This window comes from Ceratotherium simum, chromosome 23 (genome assembly GCF_057802395.1).
Source record: "Ceratotherium simum simum isolate JZ-2026a chromosome 23, ASM5780239v1, whole genome shotgun sequence".
In the NCBI taxonomy this organism is placed as follows: domain Eukaryota; kingdom Metazoa; phylum Chordata; class Mammalia; order Perissodactyla; family Rhinocerotidae; genus Ceratotherium; species Ceratotherium simum.
Genome location: NC_141922.1, coordinates 37,843,785 through 37,870,716, shown reverse-complemented (window position 1 = coordinate 37,870,716; position 26,932 = coordinate 37,843,785).

The window sequence follows — 26,932 nt, the reverse complement described above, 5'->3', positions numbered from 1 at the left end:
ACCTCAATTCCGTTATCAAATAATAGTTTATTTAAATGTTTTCCCATATATTGTCTCAGCAGCTCTTCAGAATAGCCTTATAACAAAGGAATTATTAGAAAGTCTATTTCACAAATGAAGAAACAAAGGCTTTGAGAAGTTAAGTTCTTTTACCTGTGTCTCTGGAATGCACAGCTAGTGACAGAACCTTGGTTGACTCTGAATTCCCCACTCTTTCTAGGGCATCAGGGGCGGTAAGGGTCTCTTTCCAGTCTACTTCTCAAAGTTGTCACAAAGGTCAAAGGACATTATCCATTAGTTTATTTAGTAGACAGTTGTTGAGGGCACAGTGTGCCAGCCTTGGTCTCTGGAGTGAAGGGTTCCCTGGCTGTAAGGAGCTGGGCTGATGGGAGCTGGTGGGGGAACACCATCCCCCTCGGGGAGTCTGCCCAATGTCTTGCAGACAAGCCGGCCCTGGCACAGCACCTGGCACAGAGCAGGGGCTGCCTGAGCCTGACAAGTGGTTTGACTCCCTTCCTTCTCCAGGCCTCCCTGCCGAGGCCCCCTTACAGCTCACCCTCACAACACCCTGTTTGGGAGGCACCATTAGCCCCATTTTACAGATGAAGGGAATGGATCCCCCAGGGCAGTGGAGCTCAGTCCTGGCTGCATGTGAGGATCACCTGGGAAGCTTTGAAAGCGCAATGCCCAGGCGGAACCCGAGACCACGCAGGGAGGGACTCAGGGCTGGGCCTGGCACCAGCGTTTTCTCTAAAGCCACAGGCCCTCTGTGAGGGCAGTAAGGAGGAAAGTGCTGTCTTGGCAGCCCGGCACCTGCAGCAGATGCTGCTGGCTGGGAGCTGGTGAGCTGGCCTGGGAGATGTCCAGGGCCCTGGCTCTCTTTCTTGAAGGCAGTGGGGTGTAGGGGAAAGAGGGTGCCTGTGGGGAGACAGAGGCTCTCCTCCTGCTCATCTCTGGCCCTTTCTAGCTGAGTGATCTTGGGCAAGCGGCTTCCATCTCCCCGCCTGTTTGCCCAGGGGTGTCGTGGGGTCACTGTGGCCTGTGGGTAAAGCAACTGGCACCTACAGAGGCTTCATGAATACTGGTTACCTCCCTTCCTCTTCCCCCAGCTGCTGCCCAAGTTTGGGCCATTTTTCTGTTTATTCACATCTCCTCCAGAGGAAGTGAAACTCAAATCAGTTCTCCCTCTTACTGGCAGCGCTGCCCAGAGCTGGATGGACCAGGGAAACAGGCAGGGAGCACCTCTGAGGTGCTGCTGGAGTCCGGGACTGGCAGGTCCTTCTCCATGCACGGCCCAGGTCTGGGCTTGGAGAGTTAAGCAAAGGGAAGCAATCTGCTCTGGGCCACGTACGTCCTCCCAGCTTGCTGGGCGCTGGGGCTTCCTCATCATTAAGATGGGGTGGGGGCAGCGATCATCCTTCTCTGTCCTTGGAGGGAGGTTCAAGAAGCAAGAATTAAGGGCTGCCTACAGGAGGGCAGGTTGGCCAATAGGAAGCCAGAAATAACAGCCTCCCCAGGTATTTGTGGCCAGAGGCAGCGTTACACCAGGGGGGAGCTCAGCACACGGAGCGTGGCAGTACCCCAGTCAATCCATAGCATCCTTCGTGCTTGTCTTCCCTTTCTACCCCACCCCGGCCCCCAGCTCTTCGTGCAGGACTTCTCCCCAAGTCTGTTAGAGGCAGCCTTGCCGCCTCAGGAAGTTCAGAGTTTTTAAATATTCAAAACAGGCCTTTGAGAATTGTCTTAGAGAGTCTAGGCTGCCATAACAAAATACCACAGACTGGGTGGCTTAAACAACAGGAATTTATTTTCTTACGGTTCTGGAGGCTGGAAGCCCAAGATCAAGGCACTAGCAAGGGTTGCTGTGAGAATTCTCTTCCTGGATTGCAGATGGCTGCCTTCTTGCTGTGTCCTCACATGGCAGAGAGAGAGAGCGCGCACACTCTCTGGTCTCTTCTTATAAGGACACTAATCCCGTCTAACCCTAACTACCTCCCAAAGGCCCCATCTCCAAATACCCTCACTTTGTGTGTGTGGGGGTGGTGGTGGTGGTGGTGGTGGTTAGGGTTTCAATATATGAATTTGGGGGGGACACAATTCAGTCCGTAGCATTCCATCCTGCCTCCCAAAATTCACATCCTTCTCACATGCAAAATACATTCATTCCATCCCAATAGCCCAACAGTCTTAATTCATTCCAGCATCAACTTCAAAGTCTAAAGTCCAAAATCTCATCTAAATCTTATCTAAATCAGATATGGGTGAGACTCAGGTACGATTCATCCTGAGGCAAAATTCCTCTCCAGCTGTGAACCTGTAAAACCAGACAAGTTATGTGTTTCCAAAATACAATGGTGAGACAGGCGTAGGATAGACATTCCCATCCTAAAAGGGAGAAACAGGAAAGAAGGAAGTGGTGATGGGTCCCAAGCAAATTTAAAAGTTCGCAAGGCAAATTCCATTAGATCTTAAGGCTCAAGAACAATCCTCTTTGGTTCAATGATCTGCCCTCCAGACCCACTGGGCAGTCCCACCTCTGCAGCTCTGCCAGATGGGGGTACGGGGCTCCCTCAAGGTTTTCCGAGCTGTTGAAATTGAGGGAGTAGCCTGATAATTTGTAAACTGCCTTCAGGTCCCTTCTTCCCTTTCTTTGAAGAACAGTGCATGTTTGCAACCAAATAGCTCTATGGTCTGGTGCTGTAGAATCCAAGAAGTCTGACGGCCTTCCTTCATTCTGTTCAGCTCTCTGTCCCCTTTAGTTCAAACTGGCAGCATCTTTGCTGGAATAATCCATCTCTATTCCTGGCTTCCACTGAGAGGACTGATTAGATCTGTAGTCACAGCCATCATCTCTTTATGAAATGGTTGTTCAGTCACACCCTTAGTGTCCTATTCAGGACAATCTTTCTCATTTTTTGCAATAAGGCAGAGAATTTTCCAAATCTCCAAGTTCTGGTTCCTTTTCGCATAACAATTCTTTCTTCAATTCATCTCTCTCCTTTTGCATTTTACTCTAAGGATTCAGAAGAAACCAAGCTGCTCCTTCAACACTTTGCTTAGAAATCTCCTCAGCTAAATATCCAATTTCATGGCTCACAAATTCTACCTTCCACAAAACACCAGAACACAGTTCAGCCAAGTTCTTTGCCACTTCATAACAAGGATCACCGTTCCTCCAGTTTTCAATAACAAGTTCCTCATTTACATCTGAGACTTCACCAGAATCACCCTTAATGTCCACATTTCTAGCATGCACCTCAAAACTCAGTGTGAGAAGAGTGGCCACACATTCAGGGGCCAGTGCCCGGCTGCCATGCAGGAGACCAGTACCACGTGGAGGCTGAGCCTGCAAACCATTGCCCCACTTTCAGGGGCACTGTCAGCCCCTGGGCGGGAGCCACAGGAATGTCCGTCCTTCCATCCGGATGGGCCTCTGGCGAAGGCTGCAGGTCATCCATGGATCAGATGCTTGCTTGTACTCGAGTCTTTTCCAAAGCCCCTCTAAGCTGTCCCGTGTAAACACCAATGTTCAAAGGCCTGGAAGAGTCCTAAGCTCCCCAATAGAAGGAAGCCTTTGCACCCAGAGGGAGGGTGGTGATGGGAATGAAAAATCCCAGCATCACTGCGTTGGTGGGTCAGAAGAGTGGGGAGCCCCCCTCCCCTCTTATGTAATAAACATGACTGGCAGCACAGCGTAGCTGTTTGGTACCCAGGCCTGGGAGCTAGACTGCCATCTTTAAGTTTTGGCTTTGCCCCTTCCTAGCAGTGTGATCCTGGGTTAGGTTTCTCAATATCTCTGTTTCAGTTTCCCCCTCTGAGAGACGGAGATGATGATGATAATTCCCATTTCATGGGGTGGTGGTAAGAATTAAATTAATTCAAGTAAAGTGTTTGCACTAATTTATAGCACATAGTAATGGCTCAAAAAGATGTTAATCATTATGGTGCACTCGTGAGAACATACATGGCTAATGTCTGATTCCAACAGCCAATCAGAAGCCAGGAGGCAATGAAGCCGTGTGGTCAGGAGCAGGGGCTGGGAGGGAACAGGTCTGCATTGAGATGGGGCGACCCTGGTACCCAGCCTCTCAGAGCCTCATTTGTAAAGTGGCAATTATGTAAGACAAGACTTGCAAATCTCTTCTTACAATATCTGGAAGTAGTAAGTGTAAAATAAATACAACTACCTTTTTCACATAAGGAAACTGAGGTACAAAGAGGTGAGAAACTTGCCCCAGGTTACCAGCTAGTAAGCGGGAAAGCTGCGATTTGAGCCAAGGCTGATTTGAGCCAACTCTGCCTTCAGAGTCATGTGTCCATACTTCAAACAAATTGCAGAAAATATAATTTATTCATTCATTTTTTTCATTAGGGGCTGTTAACAGGATAACATTTGCCAAGCAAGAAGATAAATTTGTTCCTAAATCTAATTTTCAGTGAATTTTTTCTCTTATCCTCCTTTGATAGACTAGCAGCCTTTAAAGTAGAGAGTATATAAAAATCCATTTGCGTGGCCATCTATCTCGACATAACAGACTCTTCTGGGTGTTCATGCCCATCACGGGCTGATTAGACTTAAGCTACAACATACCCAAATCCACATAGCAAACTGGAAGGACATCCCAATAAAACAAGAGGTGTAGAAGCGCCCGCTGAGGCTGCTTATTTCAGATGGTCTTCAATACCACAAACGTAGACAGGAAGGGTCTAGAAGCTCCCTGGGAATCCCTGCAGAGTAGGCTGGGCCTGTGCTTATAAATGAAACACCTGCTTGGGGGCCTGGTGACACTGGCTTGACTCCCACCTCTGCCAACGCTAGTTGTGTCTCCTTGGGCAAACTCAACTCATTCAGCAGCACCCATTCGTGGTTAACACATCTATGTTCAGGGGAACTTCTAAAAATCAGTGACTCTCAAAGTGAAACCTACCGACCACCTGCTTACCACGGGGCACTTGTAACATGCAGATTCCACGGCTTTACCCCAGCTCTACTCAATCTCATCCTCTGCGAACAAGGCCTCCAGACGCGCCCAGGCCAGCGCACTCAGCCTGTACCCCACACCTCAGGCGGGTGTGGGGACATGGAGCAGCTGCAGAGGAACCTTCCTGGACCCGCGCTACGGCTGTGCTGGGCAGCTTTGCCTCAAGCCTCAAAATCATGAGCCCCCTGGAGGTGGCATCCCCAGGGACAGGGGCTTCTGCTCCGGGATGTGTGAGCCCTGGGGGGGCCTTGGTTATGGACCCGCACAGGGTGAGTAGAGGGCTTTGTAGAATTGAAGCCACCTCTTCCTGGCTTTTGTCCCTGGTCCCTCCTTAGACAAGCCAGCTTCAGGAAAGGGACGCATTCTTCCGTGCAGGGGCCACACACCCAGCAGTGGGGCTGTAACTCAGCTCTGGCAGGCTGACGCCCGGGCCCGGGGCTGGGCCGGAGAGGAAACAAAGAGCCGCTCGAACGCGGACTCCCGGGGCCGCGCCGCGCCGCACCTGCCGGGCGCCTCGGCCCCCGCCCCTCCCGGAGGCGGCAGCGGCGGGCGGCTGTTGCCGGGCAGGCTGCGCGCTCTGCGGAGGCCGTTGGCTCTCCCGCCGCTCCCGCCCTCTGAGTCACCCCCGGGCCGGAGCCGCCGCCCAGTCCCGCGCCACTGCGCCTGCGCGCGCTGCACGCGGCGTCCTCGTGGCCCCGCGCCGGGCTCTGGGCTCAGGCGGCGGCCTGGGAGCTCGCCTGACGGCGCGGCCTTCCTGGCATCCGGACAGACGGGGCTCCTGAGCAGGAGTCCCCTGCCCCGTGTCCCGCCGCAGCCAGTGTCTCTCCAACCGCGCGCACTAGCAAGCAGGAAGGAGACCCGGACTGTCACTGCCCTGTCACTGGGTCTCCCCGGCCTCCCTGATGCCGGTCACGCCCACCTGCGCGGCTCTGCTTTGATGGCAAGTGGCTAGTGGCTTCCACCCTCCACAGCCTTCACCTTTCCCCTTTCTCCTGCCGGCGGTTCTCAAAGGTTGCTGCCCGTTAGAATCGCCTGGGGAGCTTTAAAAAACCCTGAGGGGCCGGCCGGGTGGCATGGTGATTAAGTTCCTGCTCTGCTTTGGAGGCCTGGGGTTCCCGGGTTCAGATCCCTGGCGTGGACGTACATACCGCTCATCAAGCCATGCTGTGACAGCGTCCCATATACAAAACAGAAGAAGATTGACATGAATATTAGCTCAGGGACAATCTTCCTCAAGCAAAAAAAAGGAGGAAGCGTGGCAACAGATGTTAGCTCAGGGCCAATCTTCCTCACCAACAAATAAAAATAAAAAATAAAAAAACAAGAAACCCTGATGCTCAGGCTGCACCAGACCAATCCAATGAGAACCATGTGTGTGGAACCTGGGCACCCACATTTTGCAGGGCTCCCCAGGTGATTCTGGTGTTTAGCCAGGGCTGTGGACCACGGACCCAGACCCGGACTTCTCAACTTTAGTAGGCACTGAAATCACCTGGGATCTTGTTAAAATGCAGATTCCCTTTCAGTAGGTCTGGGGAGGGGCCTGAGAGCCTGCATTTCTAACAAGGTCCCCCATGATGCTGATGCTGCTGGTCTGAGAGCTATGTCTGCAGCTGCAAGACACTAAACGAGCCTTGTCCCTTGACCTTTCCTCTTGTGTTGTAAGAGAGAAGATGTGGGCTTTGGAGCAGATGGATAGGGTCTGAATCCCACCTCTGCCACTTCCTAGCTTGGTGAAATTGGGCCCTGGTTCTTTGTGTGTAAAATGCGGGCTTGATACTTACCTCTAAGTTTGTGGTGAGGATGACATGAGATGATGTATGGAAGGCACCTCGCGCTTGGTGAAGGTCAGCTGTGTTAGGATGGCTAGGCTCTCCACTGGCCCCCATGGCTGTGTAGGTCAGAGAATGACAGAAGCAGAGGAAGAAGCCTTCCCCAGTCCCTCTTCCCTGCTCTCCTCCCTCATAGGAGGGCTGGGCTGGAAGCCAAAACACTCCACTGTCTCCCAGGGGGGCCAGAAAGGAGAAGGGGCTGGCTTGGAGGGATTGGGGTGGGGGGGGGAGTCAGCATGAGCGCTGAGGACGGTAGGGAGGCCGTGTCTGTCCTGTGGGAGAAGGGACTGTCTGCTGGAGGCAGACACGGAGGGTAGCAAGAAGAGTGACCTGAGCCGATGGTGAGAGTCCCAGAAGGCTGGAGAGAATCAGGATCCCTGGAGACAGAGATACAGGAAGGGGATGGAACCAGGAGAGAGGACTGACTATATACATGAGGAGCTTCACTTCTCTGACTTCCTTTAGAAATGGTGTAGCAGAGTTAAGTGTGCAGGCTTTCCCTAGAGGCTGCCTGGGGCTGAATCTTCTCCCTCCCCCTTGCTAATTGTGTGACCTCAAGTGAGGTGACTTAAGCTCTCAACCTCAGTTTCTTCATCTGTAAAATGGAGTTAGAATCACTAACTCACAGGATGGTTGTGAGAAGTAAACAAGGCAGTCCTGTAAAGCCAGCTCAGTGGTGCACACGCAGCAAGCCCTCCCTGGGTGTTTGCTATTATTATTATTCTCATTGGACAGATGGGCAACCAGAGGCTCAGAGAGTAAAGCAACTCCCAGGGCCATGCTCTCCTCTCTCCGTCACATAGGGAGTAAACTGCCTCCTGGATTCCCGTTAGATCTGAAGACCCTTTTTAAACCAACGTTATGACTTGGTCAAGGGCCCACTGTGCATGCTGGTGGTGAACTCCAGCCTGGGTCTGGCTCTCCTGAGACTCCAGACAGACTGTGTCATTTGGTGGCCCTGTGAAGGGTTGGGAAGTCCTCACTGCCTCCCTTGGGGCCGTTGGTGGGGACCACGTGCAATGAGATTGTGCACATCATGAGATGTGTGAATGCTCTGTTAGGATCTGCCCAAATGTAAGGCCCATGTAGGATTTTCTCTTCTTGATGCACATGAGATTGTAAGACTGCACTTTCTTTTAAACCATAGGGTTCCAGTGTAGCTCCAGTGGGCAGCTCAGTAGGCAGGATGTTTTTAAACAAGCTGTCTTCTACGCAGAGCCCATGGGCTCTGATAGCAAGGGACCAGGAGCTCAGACATGGAACTCTGCTCCTAGGGCTGCCCTGCTCTGGGCTCCCGCGTCCGCTCTGAACACTGCTAGCTTGGTGTTCCCCAAATTGTTCCCTACTCATTGATTTCACATCCTTCTCCTCCCTGGACAGTCAGCTTTGTGAAGGCAAGGGCTGTGTCCTACTCCATCTTGAGTTCCCATCACCCACCCAAATGCCTGACACCTAATCACTGCTTGCTAAGTGCTCATCATCAATGCAAGAGTAACTGAGCTGTGGGGCCTGGGGCAGGCACCTCACTTCTCTGTTTTATCCTGGGCCTCAGTTTTTTCATATGTATAGTGAGGTTTGGACTAAATTTGATCTCTTAGGCTCCCTCTGGCTCTAACAGTTGCTGAGTTTGAATTATGTTTCATCTGGTCGTAATTCACTTTATTTTTCCTTCCCAAGTACATCCTACATTTGACCTTGATTTTGTGTTTGCTCCTTGCTCAGGTGGGTGGATGAGCTTTATAAATTGTAAATGCCCTGCTAGTTAAGGCCTAAGATTCCTTTATTTTCTCATTAAATTCTTCTTGGCTAGGACACCCATCTGTTTTTTGTTAGATCATTTTTTGTTAGATCATTGGGCTGGTCATTTTTGGCTGATGGAACTAGATTTCTCTTCCCCACTCAACTTGGTAGCTTCTGCAACATCCTTGGGCACCTCCCCTCTGTGAACTCAGTGGAGCTAACACCGCACCCCCCACCCCCTCACATCTTCTTTCCTTTGCCCGGGGTTCCTTCTTGGCAAAGAGAATGTGCAGACTGCCCACATTAAGGGAGGCGCCACCCCCTCCCCACAGTGTGTGATGCGGGCACTGGACTCAACTGGTCACCCAAGAACATCATCACCCACAGGATTAGATGAGTAACACCAGCCCCCATCCCCTCTAAAACACCCTCCACATTTACCTGTTAGGGCTGAAAGAGTCAAAATAGAATGCAGTTTTTAAACAGAGTCTTTTCCCTTCCAGGAAAGCTGCCACAGTGGGATTTTCTGTAATATTGGTCTAATGCTTGGATGTCTGCTACCAAGTCGCTCTATGTGGCCATGCACAGGCTGTCTGTGTTTGCACATGCTGCTCCTCTCATCAAAAGGTGGAGTCTATTCCCCTCCCCTTGAATCGAGGCTGGCCTTGGCACTGGCTTTGATCAGTAGGAGGAGACAGAAGGATTGCTGTTCCAGTGCTGGGCCCAGGCCTTTTGGTCTCTTGCCACCCTGACCCACCATGTAAAGTCCAGGCTGTCCTGCGGGGCAGAGAGCCAGCAGCCAACCTGGAGGCCCCAGGTGTGTGAAAGAGGCCCTAGCCATCTAGCCTGGCCGACACCACGAGGAATAGTCCTTAGACAGGACTGCTGAGCTCTGCCCAATGTCCTGGCCCACAGAGTCAGGAGCAGTAAAATGGTTTTGTGGTTTAAGCCATTCAGTTTTAGGTTGGTTTGCTACACAGCAATAAGTAACTGAAGTTCAATAAGTACCATACTCTCTGGACCCTAATTTCTTCATTTGCAAAATGGTGGGTCTGCCTTCCATCTTTGAGACCAAGCCAACACCTCTGTAACTTGTGTCTGACTCTCTCCCTACCAATGAGCCTCTCAATACCTGGTTCCCAAGTAAGAGTTTGAAATCAGGAACTATGCTCCTGAATCCTAGAGACTATCAGCACTAATGCAGCTGAAATTCATCCAGGAGAACAGAAGAATGGACCATCTCAAAGCACTGGCTGTGGGGTGGGAGTCCCTGCCTTTGAATTCCAGTCCTGCCACTTCCTGGCTATCTAATCTTAGACAAATTTCTTCCTCCTACTCTCAATCTCCTCATCTGTAAAGTGGGGATAATGATAGTACCTACTTACAGGATTTATGTGAGGAGTAAATAAAATAACGTCCATACATTGCTTAACATGGTGTCTGGAGTGTTGAAGGTATTCAGTAAATGGTAACTATTCTCCTTGTTGGCTCCTATAATATTTTTTGCTTTTACATCTGTCTATAGAGGGAGTTGAAATTAACTAAAACACAATAACCTAACCTTGCCCCAGCCAATAAGAAAATGAAATTACACACTATCAGGGGCACACATAGCATTGGTGTCTATTATCTGTAGGTTCAGAGAAAATTTAAAAGATTTCTTTTTTTTCTTTATTGTGAACTTTTTGTTGTACATTATTGTTTGTTAGTCACCATATAAATGCATCCCTTCACTCCTTGTGCCCACCGCCCAGCCGCCTTGCTCCTGGTAACCACCAAACAGTTCTCTCTGTCCATGCGTTGGTTTATCTTCCACTTATGAGAGAAATAATGTGGTGTTTGTCTAAAATATTTCTTTTGTGTAAAAAAATGCATACTGCAGGAGAGGGGCAGAGGGAAGAAGTTGGATAATGATTTGCTTTTATTTCTAAAAAGATATTGCTCACTGAGTTTATGATCAGAGGATGGACGCATAAAAAGGATTTAAAAAATTAATTTGTGGCTTTGTCAAAATAAAGCCCAAGAAAGCAGCACATTGGTTAGCACATTTTTAGAGAAAAACAACAGTGGAACAAGAGAAATCAAAACCTAACCTTCTACCATCTGCCACAGAGGATTTTGTAGCTCTCTGCAAGAATCTCATTAGCATCTTCTAAGAGGCTGATTGTGCCACCAGCAAAACAGTGATGGAGCACGGGACACTCACACCCACACAGCACACTCACACAACCTGAGCCCGCTCTGGCACTGAGGTGGCCAGACGGGAACCTGCTCCTCTCTCCTAGTTCCCTCCTTCCTACAGGAATTCCATAGGCAGACAAAAGCTCCATTTCGGCAAGGAGAGAGTTACCTTTAAAAAATCTCTGCTCCAGGCAGCAGGAACAACGCGGAGGAGTGATTGGCCTAGCGAAGACAAGAATAACACTGAAAACCCACATTTGCCTCTCACTCTGGGCCTCCTGGGTCTACTCTTTCCTGGCTACGTTTTCAAGTGCTACATTTTCTGGAGCTTTTAAAACCTGGGGCTGCCAGATTTGAGGTGCAGGGAAAATGGACCTCTCCTTCCAACTCCTGAAATCACCTTCCCACTTTGCTCTCCAAAGGAAAGCAAGACAATAAAAGACTGTTCTCAAATGGCTTTCACCTACTCAGGGGCTGTGAAAAGAATTTAGAGCTTTGAGATGAAAATGTCACAGGATGAAAGGGGGCCAAGTCCAGGAGATGATTCCCAAGAAGATTTTAAGGAATTCTGATTTTTTTCACCGTCTTTCTAAATCTTGTTTTTGGAGAAATGTGTGAGGCTAGAACCTATGTGTGTGTATATACATATGTATATACATGTATGCACACACACCTACATATATACCCATGCACGCGCACACATACACACACGTATACATGTGAATAAAGCAAATACCGCCCAGTAATTTACTCTTTAGAAAGATTGGAATCCATGAGATTCTAGAAATCTGCCAAACCATTCAGGAACCCATGATTCAACTGGATCCTTTTACTGGGGCTGGAACTGAAGAAACCCAAATCCAAAGGGTCACTTTGACTCTGTCGAGTGTGATTTCAATCCAGAGTCACTTGACTCCTTTGCCCCGTCTCCTTGTCTAGCGATGTCCTAGGTCCCCAAAGTATTGGCCATTTGATGTCCCCTTGTCCTCAAAGACTCTGACCACATGAGCAGGGGGCTCCTTTCTTATGGGGATCTCCCAAGGACTTCAGGGTTCACATGGGCAGATGGGTAGGTCTACAGACCTGGTGATAAAGTAAAAATAGGCTACATAAGGCTCTGCTGATCACTTGGTTTAATGCCATGAGACCTTGGGCTGGAACTTTTAACCTGCTAGGTTCATCATTCATGTTCAACATAATGACAACACTGAATTACTTTCCGGAGAGTCTCAGCTAAGGCTGTAAAAATTAGCACTAGTTGGACCTAACATGAATCAATTACTCATTTATGGTTGTGAGGGACCCCAACTAGCTTAAGCAAACAGAGGGAATGTGCTGACTCCTATCACTGAGAAGGGCAGGGAAGGTGGGCTCAGATGAAGCTTTGTTGTCTCCCATGGCTGATAGGTAAAGGGAGCCATGGATGCAGACAGTTCCATTCTTATGTCATCACAGCTTAGCAACCCCTGAGGACAGAAAGGTTGTTCTCCCAATATCTGCAAAATCAAAGGGAAAATTTCTGGTTGCTGCAGCTTGGATCATGCATTCACCATTTGGGCAACCACTGAGGACAGGGGGATGGGGTCTGCAAATGACACCGGATGGAGGATGGGGCAGTAACTCCAAGGAAGGGAGGGGATGCCATTACCAAAATAGGGGACAAGGGACACTGTGCTCACAAACACAAAGGTGTTTGCCCCACGTACATAAAATACATTCAACATTCAGTAGATCTCTCTCTTCTCTTGCCTTCAGATTCAGCTTTTACAGCATAAGTGCTAATTGGAGGAATCCTGAGTCATGGTCTCATGTGTGTTTTCCAATGCTACCAAGTAATTCTCCAGTTCTCAGGGGACACTGACTGGGTGTCCTACAAGTCAACTCAATTCTGACACTATCTACCTGGAGATAGCATCACATCCCACCGAGTAAGGGTTTGGTCCCACAAGACTGCCCCTACTTCACACGCCAATTGCAAGTCCAGGTTGTCACCTGTGCTTCTGATAGACTGGCTGTAGTAAATTGGGGGTTCCCACAGTGCCCTCCTCAAGTTTGATTAATTTGCCAGAGTGGCTCACAGAATTCAGAGAAACATTTACTTACATTTACCAGTTTGTTATAAAGGATATTATAAAGGATACAAATGAACAGGCAGATGACAGGTTCATAGGGTGAGGTCTGGAAGGGTCCGGAGCGCAGGAGCTTCTGTCCCCATGGCATTGTGGTGCACCACCCTCCTGGCACACAGATTTGTTCACCAACCCAGAAGCTCATCAAATCTTGTTGTTCCATGGGCCGGCCCCGTGGCTTAGCGGTTAAGTGCGCGCACTCCGATGCTGGCGGCCCGGGTTCGGATCCCGGGTGCGCACCGACGCACCGCTTCTCCGGCCATGCTGAGGCCGTGTCCCACATACAGCAACCAGAAGGATGTGCAGCTATGATGTACAACTATCTACTGGGGCTTTGGGGGGGAAAAAAAAAAAGGAGAAGGATTGGCAATAGATGTTAGCTCAGAGCCTGTCTTCCTCAGCAAAAAGAGGAGGATTAGCGTGGATGTTAGCTCAGGGCTGATCTTCCTCACAAAAAAAAAAAAATCTTGTTCGAGAGTTTTTGTAGAGTTTAATCTGCAGCCACCGACGTCCCACTTCTCCTTCCCAGAGGTCCGTGGGTGGGGCTTAAAGTTCCAACACTCTAATCACTTGGTCTTTCAGGTGACCAGCCTTGAGGCTATCTAGGGGCCCCAAGCTAGGTCACCTCATTAGCATAAACTCAGATGTACTCAAAAGGGGCTCATTATGAATGACAAAAGATACTCCTGTCACTCAGGAAATTCCAAGGGTTTTAAGATCTTTGTGCCAGGAGCTGGGGACAAAGACCAAATATATTTCTTCTTATACCACACATGGTTACACAACAAATGCCAGCAGGAGTGGAATACAGGGCATTAAGCAGGGCGTACACTTCCAGGGCTACGGCCATTCCTCGCTTGGTCTTGCTGCTAGCATGAGCCATGTGACCTCTGCCTGCTGCCCCGCCCTCCCCCAGTTACTGACCTGATCCCAAAGTACCATATCTCACCTGCAGGAGGGAGAGGTTCAAGGTCCATCCACACCCTGGGACTAACTGTTGGAACAAGTATAAAGGAGTCCCTGCCTGAGGCCAACCTACCTCCTCAGATCCAGGCTGACATCTCCCAGGCTGTGGAGATGATTACGCAGATCATTTACGCAGATTCGGAACTTCTCTACTCTCATCTCTGAGGCCTGCATATTCTTAGCCTGTGGCTTAGGTAACAAATTAGCTAACACCACTGTGTGCTAAGCATTGTTCTAAGCACTTTAATTATATTAGTTTATTTCATACTCACACTGCCTTATATGGTACATATAAGTATTGTTATCCCGGGCCGGCCCTGTGGCTTAGCAGTTAAGTGCGTGCGCTCTGCTGCTGGCGGCCTGGGTTCGGATCCAGGGCGCGCACCGACGCATCGCTTCTCCGGCCATGCTGAGGCCGCGTCCCACATACAGCAACTAGAAGGATGTGCATACAACTATCTACTGGGGCTTTGGGGGGAAAAAATAAATAAATAATTATAATTATTGCTATCCCTCTTTACAGACAAGGAGACTGAGGCACCAAGAGGTTAAGTAATTCACTTGAGGTCACATGGCATCTAAGTGACAGAGCTGAGAAACCTTAGGCATTCAAGTGAACTGGCTAAGTATGCAGACCCTGAAATAAGACCAACTTTGTCTTGCCATGGGACCTTGGGCAGTTGGCTTAGCCTCTCTGATCCTCAGTGTCCTCATCTGTAAAATGGAACCTGAAATTCTCAGTATATTCTGATGGGGTTCAGGGCAGGCCACTCCAAGATGTGCCACTCTGGTATGCAGATTATTTTCAGCTGAAGATAATAAAGGCTCAGAAGACTCAGAAAGAAACTTTGACCTCCTCCCCCACTAACTGTCTAAAAGAATTTAAGATAGAAGGCCTGTCTCCAGGACAGGCCATCGTCATAGATAACTCTGGGTATGGATAGACTGGGAGGGTCCTCCTAAGCCCATTCTTATCAAAGTTCTGTTTACCAAACTTTTACATTTGTAAGGGAAATCTCCATTTGTAAAGGTATCTCCCTCTCTGTACCAGGAAGAAGGGGGGATGACCTCATCTCTAGAAACTTATCAATGCCGAAGGTGAGGCCTTAAATCTGCATAATAACCTTACTGTTGTTTACTGTGTTTTTCTGGTAATCTCCCATAACTGACTCCCCCCACCCCCACATCCTCCTTTGTCTTTAGCTGAAGATAGTATTTAAGATGAGAACCTCTACCATTTTGTCGAGTTACCCAGTTTTTCCTGGGTCTCTCCCATATATACATGTTATAAAGCTTTGTTTGATTTTCTCCTGCCATTCGGTCTCATGTCAATTTAATTTGTAGCCCAGCCAGAAAGGAGCCAGAGTGGGGAGAGGACAGTCTTCCCTTCAATTCCAAGACTCTTCCTCAGTCCTCTTCTTGGCCCACACTCTCCTCTTAGATGATCCCATTCAGTCTTGCAGCTTTAAAAGTCGTCTACATGCTGATGATTCTCAAAGTTAGATCTCTAGGCTGGCTCTCTCCTCTGAACTCCTGCTTCTTGAACATCGCCACTTGAATGTTCATTTGCATCTCAAATTTACGAAAATGGAACTCTTGATTTTCTTCCCCAGTCCTCCTGATCTCAGTGCATGGTCCACCATCTACCCAGTTGCTCAGGTTAAGAACCTAGAATCTGAATTGTATTCCTCTTTTTGCTCACCCTGTAACCAATCTTTCATTGAGTCCTATTGGCTCAACCTCCAAAATATATCCTGAATGCTGGTCATTTTCACTGTTTCCATGGCCACAACTATAGTCCCAGCCCAGAGTCTCTGGCTTAGATCACTACACAGCCTTTTAATGAGTCTCCCTTACTCCACCCTTGCTCCATCCCCATAAGTAAGACCATTTTCACATCTCTGCTTAAAACCCGTCTGTGACTTCCCACTGCTCTAGGAAAAAATCCAAATTCCTTTCCACGGTCTACACGAACCTACTTAACCTGGACTCTGCTTCCTCCTCCAAACCCTCCCACCTTCTCTTTCCTTCTTGTTCTATGACAGCAGGCTACTTGTCTATTTTGTTCACTGCTGTATCCCCACAACCTAGAACAGTGCTGACACATAGCAGAAGCTCAGTACATATTTATTTGTTGAATGAATGAATGACTGTGTGCCAGCCCCACAGACTGTCTTTTTTCTCCTGTCCCAGGGCAGTTGTACTTGCTGTTCCTTCTGCTTCTAGTGCTCTTCCTGAAGCTCTGCATGGCCACACCCTCCCCATCTTTCAGGTGTTGACTCAGTTTCAGCTTCTCAAAGAGACCCTCCTGGATCACAGTAGCAGAAGCAGTGCCCTCCTCCACGGGGCTCCATCACATCACTCTATTTTTCATAGCATGTATCAGCACCTGAAATTACCGTCTTTGTCCATTTAGGCTTTATTGCCTGTCTCCCCTACGAGAATGTGTCTCAATGACAGGGACTTGTCTGTCTACTCATTGCTATATCCCAGCTCCTAGAACAGTGCTTGGCACACAGTCAGTGCTCAATAAGCAACTGTGAACTGAATGATGAACACTTAAGGTTGTTGCAATTATATTTTAAATTTTAAATTACATATTAAAACAGCCATTTTGGAAAGCTGGCGGTTTCTAATAAAGTTAAGCATACACTTACAAGGACCAGCAATTCTACTCCGAGGTATATATACAAGAGATATGAGTACATACATTCAGAAAATGCCTTGTACAAAAATGTTCATAGAAGCCTTATTCACAATAGTCAGAAACTGGAAATAACCCAACTATCCATCAATAAGGGAATGGACAAATTGTGGTCTGATCTGTTCACACAATAGCTTAACACGGATGAATCTCACAGACGATTTGTTGACCAAAAGAAGCCACACACAAAAAGGACATACTGTGTGATCCTATTTATAGGAAATTCAGGTACAGGAAACTAATCCTGGCTGTGCCCGGTGACCCCTTTCCAGTGCTACTCGCAGGCTAGGAGTGACGCACGTGGCTTTTTTGATTTGCGGAAGTGAGACAAACTGGTAAGGGGGAAGGATTTGCATTAACAAATGGTAGAGGGGTCAGTGCGGATACAGTGGGTGGAAAGAATGTCAATAGCCTCGGTAATTTTGGAAAGCTATGTGCAATGCTGCCTGGCCAACAAGGGTTTGTAAAACAGCTGGAAAAACACAGAACTTTCAAAGAACACCAAAGAGGATGCTGTGGCTTCATGCAGGAATTGGATCTCAAAACGTAAAGCACAAGATGAGTGTGACCCCAGCAGTGACTGTTGTTGCGGCAGGTGGCTTCCTGCCCAGTGTGGGGGGTGGGGGGACATGGGGTGGGAGGGGACATGGGGGTGGCAGCAGATCCTTTTCCTGTTCCCTATCTCCAGGGCTGCATGGGTGAAGGTGTTCCCCCATCTAGTGGTGGAGCAAAGCCCCTTTGGGGGCCTTTCCACTTCATCGGAAACTATGAAAGCATGAACAAAACAGGAAGAGGCCTGTAAGGTATCTATTTAGTAACCAAAAGATCAAGATTTCCTTTACAGTAAAAGCCCCAGAGGCAGCACGCGCAACGGCAAAGGGCTTCTGTCCATCCCTCCCGCAGCAGCCACCCTTCAGCCATTTCCTCCGTCATTCATCTGTCATGTTGCAGCAATGACTTGAGCTGGTTGGGAAACACAGAGATCAAAATTAACTGCTCCGAGTGTAACCAGAAACTTGTGAAACCTAAAGTAAGCTGAATTCAGAAAATGTGCAATGACAGGGCCGCAGAAATAGACCACAGAGAAGGAGATCCTTGGGGATGCAGATATGCACGGGAGACGCTGTTTGATTATGCAGTTAATTATGTTAATTACGCACAGGTATTTACTGTAGGTTGTCTCCTCAAATACACTTCACTCAAACTGATTAAAAAATTCTCAACCTTTCTGGAAGGTTGGGAATGTGTTTTATTGTTCTCAATAATACCCAGTTTAAAAAAGGGAATTTGGTAAGTGCTGTTCGGAACAAGCGAATAAGCCCAATTCAGGATTCTCTGTGTAATTCCAATCATCTTTTGGTTAAAAAAAAAAAATGCATTCCTGCAAGAGCACCTCCAACCTGAAGATAAGCAAGTAAAGGAGATGAGAGAGGTCAAAAGTTCAAGGAAATGGAAACTTGGGTTTGAGTTTGAATTGAAATATTTAGTTCAGTTCCTAAGGGTGACGGCATTGTTAGAAGATTATCCTGAAGTGAAGTTGAGAGAAATCAAGAAGGTAACATACGAGATCAGTCATCTGCGGGTGTGACAAGGAGTCAGTGAACGCAGCTCCAGAAGATCCAGAGTGTGCAGTTCTGTCCCAGCAGCTGAGAGACAGACCCAGGCATTGCCCCAGCGAATCAATAACCTCGTCACTTGCCGTGGTTAAAAGACTTGACGACGAGACACCATCAAGCTCAAATATTTTTGGTTACAGAAAAATGGCTGAAGCAAATCATGCTGACAATAACTTATATTAACCAAGATGAAGTGGAATTAGTTTTATTTAATTAGATGATGTATACAGACTTTTCCTGTTCAATCTTTGTAGATCTTGGAGGAAATTGCTCTGTCTCATTCCAGGTGTTTCTGGTGAGTTGTCAATCAAGATTCGTGGCCACAGGGGTGGGTTTGTACCCCAGCCCTCAGCATCAGGGATCGGAATAAGAGGGATGAGCAGGAGGCCCAAGCAGGAGAAATCCACTGAAATGTGGATACTGGGAGAAAGAAGCTTTGTGATATTTTTATCTTTTCTGTTGAGATTGTTATGGGAGGCTAGACATCTGAAGCTGTGGTAGGAATAGCTTTCTGCAGAATGAAACCAAGCCGAGGGAAGCCAAGTCGAGAGGCTAAGGAAAAGAGGTCCGCGGCAGTGGTTCTCAGCCACAGCTGCACCCTGGGGCCACCTAGGGAGCTTTAAGGACTACTGATGTCTGGGTCCAGCCCCAGAAATTTTTATTTGATTGGTCTGAGGTGATGCCTGGGCCTCAGGACTTTTAAAAGCCCTCTGGATGATTCTTACAGGCAGCCAAGGATATGAACTTCTCGTCTAGAAGCACCACATCAGATCCCTGAGGCCGTGGTTCCAGCAGCTCTTCCTAATTCTGTAACCCATCTCGGTGCCCTCAGGACCAATAACTTTCTTTTTTTTGCTTAATTCAGTTTGAATTGAATTTCTGTCATTTACAGCCAAAAGAAATCTAACCAAAAAACTAAAAGACTATAATCATAGCTAACATTTGTTCAGCATGAGGGTGTGCTAGGCAGTTTGAAGTGCTCTACTTATATGAACTTATTTAACCTAACCCTTACAACATCCTCAGAGTTAGAAAACTATTATTGTCCCCATTTTACAGATGAGGAAATAAGACATCAAAAGATAAAGTGACTTGCCAAAGTCTACCTGGCCTATAAATGCAGAGCTGGAATGTGAACCCAGAAACTTCCTTAACCACCTCCTCTCAAGGTAGAGCCAAGAAAGGATGGCAGTTCCTTGCGTGAGGCCCAGAAAGGGGGTCTTTAAACAGCTGGAATGTGAATACTTTTATCAGGAAGAAGCTTTCGGCTGTAATAACAGAAAACCCCAACCCCACCAGCTTGCACATCACTCAGCACGTCAGGAGGAAAGCAGGTGAGGCAGTTCTGGGGCTGGCTGACTCAGCGGCTCATTTGAAGTCATCGAGTACCGGCCTCTGTCCACCTTTCTGCTCTGCCCTGCTGCGTGTATTGGCCTCTTCCTCAAGCTGGCGCTCCTGAAGAGAGCAAAGTGGTTGCCGGCCCCCGGACATCACATCCTTGTAGAACAACCACAGGCAGAGAAAGGCACTGTTTATGCACCGGTGTCTCTTTTTATTGGGTAGAAACACCTTGTGCCAAAGGCCTCCAGTAGAATTCCCCTCGTGTTTTGTCACAGGAAATGGGGATGGGAGCACCAGGATTCGCTGGGATCCAGGGTTCTCGACTGGGGTGTTGGAGCAACGTGGAGGGGGCCATTCTCGGTTGTCACAATGACTCAAGGACCGCTATGACCATTAGTGAGTGGCTAGAGAGGTAAAGGCCGGAGATGGTGGACAACCTGCAACGCACGGGACAGTCCCATGCTTGTGCCTGGCATGGCTGTTGAACGTTGAACATTCACACGGGCTTAGAAACTGATTAAAATTACCTGAGCTAAAACCTACCTCTCTTTTATCTATAAACCAAGAGTGTTTTAAAAATACACTGTATTTTCCAGGAAAACAACCACTGAGTACATCAAGGGAACACTGTGCTTTGTTTTATTTAGAACTTTTCCAAGAGTTGTTCACCATTCTGGAAAATCATGTTAGCAATGTCAACACCACTCCTAGAATGTGAGTGTCCACTGCGACGAGCCTGTGTGGGCCTGACTGGCAGCTGCCACATTCATGGTGACTCTGGGTATGAACACGAGCTCCTGCAACTTTGATATTTCTTCTAGTGCGGTCCTGCTGAGCATGTGCGTGTTGAAATACATGCTATTTTAGGGTAGATTATTTTCCTTTTAATTTTACTTTGTGTCTCAGTCAGTTCAGGCAGCTATAACAAAATACCATAGGTTGGGTGGCTAATCAATTAGAAAACTTTGTTTCTCACAGTTCTGAAGGCTGGAAGTCCAAGATCAGGGTGTCAGCATGATCAGGTTCTGGTGAGGAAGATGGCTATTTTCTCCATACATCCTCACACGGCAGCGAAGGGGAGAGAACTCTCTGGGGTCTCTTTTATAAGGGCACTAACCCATTCATGAGGGCTCCACCGTCATGACCTAATCACCTCCCAAAGTCCCACCCTAATACCATCATTTTGAGGGGTTAGGATTTCAACATGTGAAATCTGGGGGGCCAAAACCTTCAGTCTATAACACTTTGTAATATAGATATTGAATTTTTTGAAATTATGTGTACAGATATATTACCTATAAATTTCATTTCAGTGTAGTAAAGGGGAAGTTATAAAAATACTTGTTTTTAGAAGATAAGAGCCACTGTTTAGAACAGTCAAGATTTCCCTCTGGGGCTGTGGAAGGGACTCACCTACCAGAAGCCTGTACCTGGGTGGAGGAGGATGGTGCCAGGACAAAGTCGGGGCTCCTTTGGGAAGGACGTGGGACTTGGCCACGGCGTAGCAAAAACATCATGTGCTCCAGGCAGCTTCTAGTCGGCACCATCCAGGAGAGGGAGAGAGGCCCCGGATTCAGCAAAGGCAGCATTCTGGGCAGGAGAGAGGAGTCCGTGGTCGAGGACACAGATCCTCAGCTCCACCACAGCCCCGATAAAACACCACTGACTGAGTCCACCTGCCTTCCCTTTGACTCCAGTTTCGCCCAGCAACCTTCTGATGACTAACGTGTCCTCCTGGCTGCCCTCATACTGGGAAGAATTGGCAGGGGTGGCTCCCAGTGCTGGTCACTAGGGTTCTGGTCTCTGAAAAGGAGTGCCCTCAGTTGCGACAGATACCCTGGCATTCTGATATATGTATGCATTGTTCCCTTGGGAATTTGCTTCAATCAATCCAGAGCCTCAGCACTGACTGTTCTGGGTGTCCTGACAAAGTGGACATCTAGGAATGGCAGAGCCGAGGGGCAGAAAGACCACCTCCAGGTGCTGCCACCTCATGAGGCCTTTCCTGGGTAATCAGTGGCTTCTGTGGGTGGAAGGGGCTTCCTAACTTTTCCCGGCTGTGCAACCTATGAGCCAAAGAAATATCACACAGAGGCCCAGCATGCAGAGCCAAATAAAGGGGAACTGCCCTGCTTCGGGGCTGGGAATGGGAGGCCCAGAGACAGCTACTCCGCCAGCGCACAAGTCCCTCCTTGTGGTGGGGGCTCTGCTGAACATTTGCAGGCCTCCGACAGCTTTTGTCCTCTCTGAGTCACAGGGTGCACTCTCTGCCTCAGCTACCCGGCCCCCTCCCCGGGTCCTCCCTGGGGGTGGGAGAGAGAACCCACCCCATAGAAGCTCCTACTCAGGGACTGGGCCCCCCTCTGGCCTACCCCGAGAGTGCACTAGGTTGGACCAGCTGTATCCACTGCAGAGACAGGAAGACCGAGGAGTACACGTCCTGCTTTGGGCAGGACTTCCAGCTTAGGCTCCTTCCTAGTTCTTCTTTTGCATCTTAAAAGTGGAGAGGAGCACCCAGCTCAGGTGAAGCCACAGGTAAACGGGCAGTGGGGGAGCAGGCCCCAACAGGCCTCTATTGCTGCAATGAAAACAAGAGGCACCAAAATAATAAAACCAACCAAAATATTAAAAGCATAAAAAGTTTTCACCAAAACCAAATCATCAGTAGGTAAGGCCACCACCTTTATTTCCTTTATGACAAGAGGGAGGGGGCAGTTTTCTCTCCATTCCTAAAGGGTGCAGGATTCAGCCTTACTGCATGGAGAATTCCAGACAACCAGGATTCCTAAGCTCAGAGATGGTTTGTGGCCTCAATGGACCCAAGGGCCTGGGACCCCAATGGCAGAAGACGCATGGTAGTTGCAGGGCCGGAGGTGCTGGCGGTACTGGGAGCAGAGAGAAGGCCCCAGCTCAGGGCAGCCATGCCTGTACACCCAGGAGCTGTGGCTCAGGGGTGCTTGAAGCACAGGGCGGCCTCTGCCCTCAGCCTGACGAGCAGCTAAGGCCACAGGAGACCACAGTGCCTGCTCATGACCATCCGTTGACGAATATTATTAGGTTTCTACTCTATGTCATGCTCCGTTGTGAGCACTCAAGATAGGTGGGGGTGCTATGATCAAAATGGAGTGGGACGGATGTCAGCCAGTACCTCTTACAGGTGTGATATTTCTTTCTTTACACTTTTCTGGATACAAATGGGCTTGCATTACTTTTAAAAATTAGGGAAAAGGTTATTAAAGTAAGTTATTAGAAATTGTTTTTGAATAAACATGAAGGAAATAAAAATGTGGAAAGGAAATACCAGGTAATTACACATCTGCAAGAACAGTGGACTTTGGACTCTGAGGAGGCCTTAGGAGGTGTGGTCCGAAAATCCATACCAGCTGGTTCTAGAGGAGTTGGTTCTGAGCTATTCTTGTCAAAGAAATCCAAGGAAAAGAAACTTCGCTGTTAGTCAGTCTGGTAATATTTCGTTCATTCACTTAATTATTCATTCAAGACACATTTTTTGTACTAGATTCTCAGAATACAGAGATGAGCGAGTCACCGTCCTGTCCTCGAGGATCCCACATTCCTATTGAGGGGCAGATATGTCAACAGTTATGAACAGAGGAATGTTAAAGGTGCCATAGGAGAATTAGTGACAGGGTGCAGAAGGGACCACAGAGGAAGGCAGGCACTGTGTTCTTCTGGACACCATTTTATCTTGGCCAGTAGCACAGAGCCTGTTCCACAGTAGGCGCTCAACATATTACTGCACAAACAGTGTTTAGGCAAAGCTCCGTGGATGTGGTAACCTGGTAACTGGAGCTGTGAAAGACGACATCTTTGTTATTGCTTCTGTTGCAGCTGCCCTTGTTTCTTCCTTGGTAACATTAATTTTTAAGTGCTCTCTGACTCACTACTAAGTTTGCTCTCATCACATTCACCATATGTCCTTGCCTTTTGATTTTCCCCACAATGGTTCTTTATTTAATTCTGCATTTATTTCATTTAGATCTGTTCTTTCCTCATAATTTTCTGCTCCTACTTCAAAAAAGCCATGTCTTCTTGTGTCCTAACAAAGATGCAAAACAGTTTTCTACAATTCTCTTCTGGCTCCTGAAGTATATTGTTTTCAGAAATATGTTCTTCCTCTAGACTTCAGTCCATTTCTTATTCTAGAACTCATCCTGCAATGAAAGGAGATCTGTCCAGATCTATGGGTTGCCAAAAGATACAGTGTGGCTTTCTTTTGACTCCTCTCACCGTCCATTTGGATTTTGGTGGAATTCTTTTCTCAGATATTCAACTGGAAGCTAGTATAATGTGCACAGCTTAGTGCAATTTCCAATGTCTAGAAAGCATTTATTCCTTTGGTGTAGCTTTGTAGGATTGAGTCAGAATCTTTTCCTACATCTGGTATCTGGTTAGTCGACATTATGAATAGATGAAATGTGCGTGCGCGCGCGCACACACACACACATGCACACTGTAGTCCCCAGAATATATTGCTGCCAGAACTCTTCCTGATCTGTCATCAAAAAAAGCATCGTATCTGTTGGAACTATACTTCCCCCAGTGCAGTCCACCTACCATCAGACTTTGCCTAACCACTCTCCACCATCATGCACATACATACACAGCTTTCTGCACTATTGTTTTCTGGAAATTTATTTATTAAACTGGGACTTACAGTTTCTAAATAAATGCAGAAAGAGAGAACTGTTGGTGAGGTCAGGAAGAGGAGAATGAGGTTATGTATTAGGAAGAGGAGAATGAGGTTACGTATTGAAACACAGAACCCAAGTAACTGAAAAATGGATTCTTGAATATTTTGGTCAATCTAGACCCTGGCCTCTAAGCCAGAAGACAAAAATCTAGAGAGAGTTAAAATGTCTTCCTTCTTTGGCATTACAGTTCTGCTCCGTTTGAGCTGATGGAGCATGCCCTGTCCCTGACTTTGATTTTCCAACAGGCCCTGTAGGCCTTAGAATTACTATAAATTTCTTCCAAATTCAGGCAGTGAATTTTACAATTATCTTAATTTCTGCTGGAATTATGAGATTTTACTGTTTCGTGCATCCCAAATAGGCATTTAATTAGAAAGCTGGCAAAGGTTATACTAGGTACTGATAAGCAAATTCCATTTGAAACGGGAAACCCTGACTTATTACATATTTATTCACTCATTGATTCATCCAACTAATATTTATTAGATATCATGTGCTTGGCACTATGGTAGACACTGATAGTAAACAACTAGCCCCTCTCCTTTTGAAAGTTATAGTCTAGAGGGTATTTCAGACCCCAAGGTATTAAAATACAATATGGTAAATGCTTCAAGACTAAATACAAGGAGCTCCTTCTCTACCCTACACTCTGGTCCATGAACCAGACCTAGTGAGAGAAAACACTGGAATGAGAGATTGGGGATTAGTATTAGAGGGTATTGGGATCTTAAATAGCAAGTTAATAAGTTTAGACTTTGATGGGGAGCCACTGAGGAATTTAGGGCAAGAGAGTGAGGGACCTCTTTAAAGCCGTGATTTAGGAAGTTAGTAAATCTACTGAGTACTATTGAGTACTAGTGAGAGGAATAGTACCCACCTGTCTACTCTTTCCTTCACACTTACTTTTATTCACCGCACTAACTCCATTCTTAGTTTCTAACACATCAGGTGTTACAAGGTTCTACAAAGAAAAGTGCAAATAAACCACTTGAAGAAGATATCAAGACAAAATCGATGTCTTTATGCTAACTCATCACTTGATTTCATATACTTTGGGGTCAAATGTGCTTTTCATCATCAAAATGCTCCCCACCCCAAACCAAGCAATTAATTCTCAAAGGGTGGGTATTAATTGCAATTTTCCACATGGAGCCAATTGGGGCAGAAATATAGGGGCCTTTGCCCAAACCACAAAGAGTGTAATCCATCAGGATAGAAACAGTGTCCCAGAAGTCTGATCATTTAGTCTTAAACATTAAAAATCTGTCACCAGTTTGAGGGGAGAGGGTAAGAATAAACTTGACTCTGCTTTAGATTTCTCAAAAGCTGGTTCTATTCTCTAGCATTGGAGTTCCCAGTAAAATTCCACTCTGATTTGCCAGTCCTTTAGGTCTGTGGGTATTATAAACAAGAAGTCACAGACTAGTTCTGATTAATTTCCATCATGAGAGTCAACTCTTGATTTTCAGGGAGAGAGTAGGGAAGGAATGACATGGGTAATTAAAATCCACAGATAGCACAAACACCCAATTTAACCAGCAATTTCAAATCCTCCTCCACTGAATTTTTTTTCATTAGAGGTGCCAAGTAGCAAGGCTCAGCCCACTTGCAGGGGCTGGATCTAACAAAATGTGAACTTACCAGAAGGCAAGCAGGTGGGTATAAGAAGAACAATAGGAAGTTGGGGATTGTTGGCCTTTCTGAAATGGAGAATCAGCCACTCTTGCTCACTCTGTTGGTTTCATCAGAAGAATCACGATATCAGCACTGTTGGTTTAAAGTGGGGGCTGCCAGGCAGGTTTCTTAGAAAGGCCAGCTCACTCTTTTTTTACCACTAAAAAGCAGCTCACAGATAGAGCACCCCCCTGCATAAAATGGGTTTGCAGTGACTGCAGGCAGCATGAAGTGACAGAGCAGAAGCTGGCCTCCCAGGGTGGAGGCCCTTCTCATCTGCCTCAAGCTTTAAACTCTACCAGTTTGAGCTTCTGATATGACACAGACACAACCCAACCTGCAACTGCCAGGATTTTAGACTTCCGTAGACCCAGCTCTTCCCAGGGGCCTTCGTGTGGCCTCCCATTTGCCTGCCATTCAAGGCTGTACATCATCTAACCGGAATCAGATCTTCCCTCTGACTCCTCTGCAAACCACACACAATGACCTCTGCCCAGGTTACCCTCTGGTGCTGGAACACGGCCGCTCTTCCCGCCATCATCTTGCCCTTGCTCCTGTCACTCCCAAATTCCTCACACCCTTTTCTTGCTGAAAATGTAGCTGTTTTTCAAGGTCCAGCCCCTCCATGAAACCTTCCCTGGATCCAAACTCAAAATGATCATTCTCTCCTATGACAGCAGTTTATTTGTATGTCTTTATGACACTTACCACATTACACACTCTATTATATCACAGTAGCTTATATCCCCTATGACTTTAATGTTCTCAAAAATGTGGGTCATGACCCATTAGTGAGTTTTGAAATCACTTTAGTGGGTCATGACCTGAATTGTTAAAAATGAAATAGAATAGAATAGAACATTTTAGAGCGCTTTATGCCTAAACATATTTCTCACTTTGGTTTTTGGTCAAAAAGTGTGAAAGTCACTGCCTCACGTAGAAATGATGTTTTCAGTTTCTATGTAACAGAAAGCCTTGATTCAACCAACTTAAATAACAAAGGATTTATTATCTTATATAGTGACAAGTCTGGAGGTAGGGGCAGCTCTGGGTTG